This window comes from Dromiciops gliroides, chromosome 3, assembly GCF_019393635.1.
Source record: "Dromiciops gliroides isolate mDroGli1 chromosome 3, mDroGli1.pri, whole genome shotgun sequence".
In the NCBI taxonomy this organism is placed as follows: Eukaryota; Metazoa; Chordata; class Mammalia; order Microbiotheria; family Microbiotheriidae; genus Dromiciops; species Dromiciops gliroides.
Window position 1 is genome coordinate 485,373,718 of NC_057863.1, and position 7,276 is coordinate 485,380,993.

Consider the following 7,276-nt stretch of genomic DNA (forward strand, 5'->3'; position numbering starts at 1 on the left):
CATTTATTAAGTACCTGCTATGTGCTATGTACTGTGCTAAAGCACTGGCAATTTAAAGAGAAGCAAAAAAACCAGCCAGTCTGCTCTCAAGGAGCTCACAGTTTAATAGAACTGAATCAAAGATGACTTCCATATTTTCTTAAACAATCTTTGACATGCTTATAAAACGGAAAGAGTCAGTAATGGTGCTTCACCCCCAGCCTTTTAAAGAGTCAGTCATGTTTCATAAGCTTGATGATTCTTTGTAATATAATAATAGCTGACATTTATGTAGTGCCTTATGGCTTACTAAATATACCACATAGGATATCTTTTTTGAGCCTTGCAACAATCAGTGATAATACAATTTGTTTTGTTATTCCTTTTTATGCAAGTTGAGAGAGGTTAAGTGACTTGCCCATGATTTCATGGCTTGTATCAGAGCTGGGATTTGAAGTCAGGTTTTCCTGCCTCCAAGGTAATTACTCTTTGTCAGGTTATTTGTGATTATCTCCTTAACATATGCACCATCTAAAAAAATGCTATGGTAGCTCATAGAAAGTAATAATCACCAACATCTTCAGGATGACAGGTGAAAAAGTAGACCATAAACACTAAGGAATTTCACTGTCCTCAGTCATTGGAAAGATCCTGGCCAGAATCTTTTGGCACTGGCTTTCACAGTTTGATGTAACGAGTCCATCTATTCCTATAATATATATTCATCACTTCATCAGCTTTATTAAACATTCCACATCATCAGTAGGCCTGAATTCTGAAAATCCCTAAATAAACTTGTTTGCTTAGAGATCTCCAAGATCCTCAGATTTCTCCATTTTCCCATGACAGAGTACTCTGGAGTTGGCATTGAGTCACTGACATTTTCTATCAACAAATACATGGCGAAGGGTATTAAAAAGTATATTGCACTCTATTTGATGTAACTATATTTAGGAATATAACAATAGCAAAACCCCTGGGAGTTGGTGTTAGAATATAGTTCCATTTTGTAGGAAAACTTTGGACACATTGGAAATGTGCAAGATAGATTTGAAGGATGGAAAAGGAATACATACCTCCCCACCATGTATTAAGTGCCTGTTATGTGCTAGGCACTGACATATGATCTAGAAATATAAATAGAAAAGTTATATCATCCTTGCCCTTGAGGAACTTATATTCTAAATAGAGTAAGACTAATGGTAGGAAGACCAGTTGGGTGGTTATTGCAGTAATCTGTGTGAGAGGTAGTAAGGCTTGTACTTGCACTGTGGTAATCATGGTGAAAGATGTGAGAGACATTGCACAGGTGATATCATGTTACTCTTCCATAGGAGTGACATGGTTAAGTTGGTGTCTCAAGCAAGATTAATATGGCAAAGGTATGCAGGATAGAGTAGATTGGGGAAGAGACCAGAGAAAAAGAAAACAATTAGAAAGTTTTTGGATTGGACTGGGCATGACAGAGGGATTTAAAAGGAAGTCTGAGATGTAAGAGACAATGTGAAAGAAGACTGTAAAAGAGGATGAAGGAGAGAGGGGACTCTGAGGGACAGATTTTAGTGGCTAGGAAAAAGATGACTATAAACTTGAATTTTCCAGTCCAACAGATAGTAAATGTTATCCAAAGTTGCTTAGTCAAGTACCCAGGAAATGGAGCATATAGATGGTTGTGTGGAAAGAGACTGGGACCTAGAATCTGGAATCCTGGGCTTAAGTCTGTTTTACCAGGCAAGTCACTTCATCTTTCTGTAAGTATGACAATTCTGTTTCCTCACTATAAAATAGGCAGGTTGGACTATATTAATCCCCAAACTTCATTTTAATTCTAACACCTAGTAGTCTGTGAAGGTAGAGGGTGTCTCAAAAGTCTTAGTGCCATTTTAAGCTTTAATAGCTCAAATACCTTGTATTTACAAGCTTCAATACACTTTACTTGCATAAACTGACTTGGAAATAATCATGATTTAATTTTCAGGGTTGGAATACCAACCAGTCTGACAATGACTGACATGAGACTCATAGTTGTAGTACCTTCATAAAAGCTCTATATTACTCAAGATCATCAATGATTTCTGCTACCTCTGCACTATGGTAACAAATCATGTACTGCCACGAAAAGAAGGAAATTGACCCAAGAAGACCAGCATATCCTTTAGGAAACCTTCCTTCCTTCTTTCCTTCCTTCCTTCTTTCTTTCTTCCTTCCTTCCTTTCTTTTTGTGATTGATTTGTTGGGGGGGGGCAATGAGGGTCAAGTGACTTGCCCAGGGTCACACAGCTAGTAAGTGTCAAGTGTCTGAGGCCAGATTTGAACTCAGGTCCTCCTGAATCCAAGGCCAGTGCTTTATCCACTGATCCACCTAGCTACGCCAAGGCAATTACTTTTAGACCAGAAAGGGACAATCTGGAAAATGATCTACTTCTGTGTACTCCCTGGAACACCTGTTGGTATGTCTATAACATAAACATCTTCAAAAGACAGCACTTTGTAGTCAAAAGTGAACAGAATTCTGAGTTAAGAAACCTGGGGTCTAGTCTTGGATTTACCACTCACTAGCTGCGTGGCCTTGGGCAAATAAATTCACCCTCAGCTTCTTTTCACTTATCTGTAACATGATATGGTTGGTCTAGGTTACGTCTTAGGTGCCTTGTAGCTCTGACATTCCTATGGCTTCTAAGTTATGAGTCCAAGAAGCTGAAAGGGCCCCAAAGAATGGCATGCAAATATAAATCATTAGACCTATAATCCATCCTATAGTCATAGTGTGGATAAGCTACAAAGTTAGGAAAAGACCCAATTTCTTCCACCAAAGAGCTTATAGTCTAATAGGGAGATATGAACATATGCAGATCACACTAATATAAAAGAATACATACTAGGTACAGTAGAGTATACACCACTCTCTCAGAGACAGGCCTGCTATCATGGCCTACCAGGGTTCTGGGGTACTCTGAGGTTTGCAGGGATGTCTTCTCTCAACTGCCATTGGCTCAAGCCCCCACTGGCTTGTTCCCCTTTTCCCATTTTTAGGGGCCCAATGAGTAATTCCCTAGTTCCATTTAACCATTTAGTATGAGGTAGATTTTATAAAGGGGTACTATGTTTACTTCCCAGATATGGCAGGAACAAATGCACATGTATTTCCTGCCCTCTTCTCCAACCCCATACCTTGGGGATACCTCAATCTCTCAGTCTCTAAGGAGAGCAGGCTCATCTTAGCTCAGTTCCTACATAATATTGGTTCAACTGAGTTCATGTCCAGGATGCAGGATGAATCTTTCTGCCAGTTTGGAGCCACCCAGGTTACTGTTAATGATCACCTCTTGTTCCCTGGGTTATCAAGGCTGCACTGTCTGAGAAACCTTGCTTTGGTTTTTGCTCCCATATTGCTATGGCCTCTTCTTCTGAACTTTGGAAATATCTAAGGTCTGAGATTTCCCTCCTTTCACCAGATGCCATGAGTTTAGTCACAGAGGTGCTCCAAAAGTGAGGGAAAGATGGTTCTTGAAGATGTCAGGCCTTTGCGAATGTTGATCAAAGAACCCTCTCTTCAGCATGTAACTAACTAGTCGACCAGAATTAGTTATAGAATGTCTATGCATGATACACTCTTTCCAAGGAACTTCACTTTTGTATCATTATTCTCCTGGAATCAGCTCCTTAGTATCTTCCACATAAAAAGATGTCATCTCAGGTGGTCTGGAAATACCCCAGAGCTTCATTACAGGTACATTAAGAAAGGACCAAACAAAACGCAGCATCAGGTCTGAGAAGGAAAAGGACATTACTATCTTGGGAGATAAGAGAAGGTTTCCTGGAGAAAGTGGGACTTGAGTATTTATTGGGATTATTTGGATTACATAATATATAATTATATAATGTGATACAACATACCACACTATTATTATGTGAGTATAATAATATATCATAATTATATGTATTTTATAAGATTGGGTAGGATCTCAATAAGTAAGAAGAGAAGGGAGGATAAGGAAAGAAGGAAGGAGAATACAGAGAGCATGACCTTCAATAATCCATTTTATTAATTACAAAACAAGCATCTCTCCAGCTAATAGGGGCACTGTGCTTTTTTGGGATATAAGGGTACCTGGTAAGCAGTCTTGTCTAATGTTTATTGGATGAATGAATGCCTATGTTTGCCATTAAAGAGGAAGTAGGAAAGAGCTAGTAACTAATAAAAATCAATTTGACAAATTAAAAAAAAATCAATTGGAACTTTTCTAAATGGCATAGGCTATTAGGGCTCAGGACTCAGTAATTAAGATGTGAAAAGTCTGAAGTTCATTATTATAGTGAGCTACAGAAACAAGAAGAGGATAATTTTAGCTTTAGGCAGAAAAGCAATTCCTTGTACAGCAGAATGGTGATGGCCTTTATCAGCATGTCCTTAGGATGACTGTGCTAACATCCCATTCAGTTGCATGTTCCTCAGCACTAGAAGAACATTCTGTGCTTGAACAGAAAGGAAGAGATTTTGAATAATGAAAATTGAAATAGAATATTTCAAAATATTGAAAGAGAATGAATACAGGTCAGCTGCACATTAAGACATGAGAATTAAGTTGGCTTTATGATCCCGAGAGAAACCTGTGTACTGACTCAAATAAATTGTACAAGCACTTTTAAATACATATTCAGATGAGCACTGTACTGACTGTGGTGAAGATGTTAGAGCATCTCCCAAAGCTTAGCGTTGTTTCCAATCTTAGCAGAGACATGGATACTTACTAAGCAAATATTTCTATCTGGTAAGTATCACTGTTTTTGTTTGTTTGTTTGTTATTGGTGGGGCAATGAGGGTTAAGTGACTTGCCCAGGGTCACACAGCTAGTAAGTGTCAAGTGTCTGAGGTCAGATTTGAACTCAGGTCCTCCAGAATCCAGGGCCAGTGCTTTATTCACTGTGCCACCTAGTTGCCCCCCACTGTTTTGTTTTTCTTTCTCTCTCTTCTCCCCCCTCCAAAGTTTAAACTATCTGAGCTCATTATAGTCTTAGAATTATGACATATTAGTACAGTGCTGAGGTTGTTAGGACTGAAATATTTTGCCTCCTGGAATTTCTGCTGTATTTACTTTATGTATGTTATGAATCTACTTATTTGTATGTATCTCTCCACAGGAGAATGGAAACTATTTCCATTTTATTTTATTTTGTGTCTCCCCAGCACCGAGTACAATATTCCAATAATTATCTAATTGTGACACAGTAACACAGATGATACCCCATCCATGCCAGCCTGTCCTGAGCCACTCTTCTCCATGTCCTTTCAGAAGTTCCCCACAGGGATCCACACAATCTTCTGGGGGCCTTCCTTACTTATTCCTAACATTGAAAGGATGACATGGAACCCTTGGGATTTCCAGTTATCCTTTCCTCTTGCCACATTACCAGGCTATTTTATTTTATCACATGTATGTAGAGGAGGTTGAATTGGCCTATATGGACCATTCCAAGGACTGGGGACCCGGAGCTTTCCTGGAAACTTCTGCTGGACTACAGGGACATAATGTCTCAACATTTGGATATGTCAGAGTTGGCTCAGCTCTGAAAGACATAGGAGTTTTGAAATGATGATAAGATCTCATTGTCAGCTGAGCCAGAGAAACAGATGACTTAATGGAACTTTTAAATGAAGAGACAGCTTCATCACTTTGCTTTGATTCTCCCATGTGACAATTAGTGAGCCATACCTCTAGATTCCCCATGAAAGAGGTTGGGGAGTGGGCTAAGTTCTGTACGCTAATTTCATGGATGCTCCCACATAGAACATGGATTTAACTAGGTAAGTGTCAGCCTTGTCCTCTGATTGCCTTTTGTTTTCTGTTTCCTTCCTGAATAGGTGATCAAACTTCATTCCCAAGGTAGATGGAAGCCAGGGCAATGACATGGGGGTTAGGCCAACTAGCTATCAGGATGGACACACCTAAGTAGGGGAAGATTAAATTCTATAGCAAGAAAGTCAGTTAGGCATGGCTACCACCTGAAGAGACAGAGGTCAAGACTATTCCACTGACTCTCATAAAGTTTTCACCACCCCCAAAGGGAAATTCCCATAATTAGGTGGTTATCCCATCTGTTCCCCCACTGTTCTTCCTCTATAAAGTCTTTGGCCTCCCTTCTGGTGGAGGAGAAACATGTCTTCATAGAATCATGTCTCTGAACCATTTTCTCCCCTTGGGGGAAGTCTTTGACTTCCTCCTTTGTCACTTCTTCTAGTGCCCAAATAAAGGACTATTTTATTCTAATTCAATTGTGTGTGAGATGGTATAATTCTTTAAAGAAAAATACATAAGAATCCTCACCACCTGTTTCCCTGTAACAGAGAAGAATATCTAACACCTTTGATCTGTTTTTAAAATAAAAATATTTTTATTTAAAGTATTGAATTTCAAATTTTATCCTTCCTTCCCTCCATTCTCTCCCTCCTCCCTGAGGTGGTAAGCAATCAGAAATAAGTTATGCATGTGCAGTTATGTAAAACACTGCTATATTAGTCATTTTGAATAAGAAAATTACTAAAAGAAAAAAATCAAAGTGAAAAATAGCATGCACCAGTCTGTGTTCAATCAATAATTTCTTTGGAGGTGGATAGTATGCTTCATCATTAATTCTTTGGGGTTGTTTTAGATCATTGTATTGTTGAGAATAGTTGTCATTCACAGTTCTTCATGAAACAATATTACTGTCACTGTGCACAATTTTCTTTTAGTTCTGCTTACCTCATTATATATTAGTTCATACAAGTCTTTCCAGGCCTTTCTGAAGTCATCCTGCTTGTCATTTCTTATAGCCCAATAATATTCCATTACCATCACATACCACAGTTTTTATAGCTATTCCCCATTGATGGGCATTCTTTTTTTTTTTTGCGGGGCAATGAAGATTAAGTGACCTGCCCAGGGTCACACAGCTTGTGTCAAGTGTCTGAATCCAGATTTGAACTCAGGTCCTCCTGAATCCAGGGCCAGTGCTTTATCCACTGTGCCACCTAACTGCCCCCGATGGGCATTCTTTTGATTTCCAATTCTTAGCCATCACAAAAAGAGCTGCTACAAATATTTTTGTACAAATAGGTCTTTTTCTTTTTTGAGATGTCTTTGGTATATAAACTTAGCAGCGGTATTGCTGGATCAAAGGGTATGCACAGTTCTAGAGCCCTTTGGGCATAGTTCCAAATGGTTCTCCAGAATCATTGGATCTTTTCACAACTCCACCAACAGTGGATTAGCATCCCAGTTTTCCAAGATTCCCTCCAATATCCAATATTTTCCTT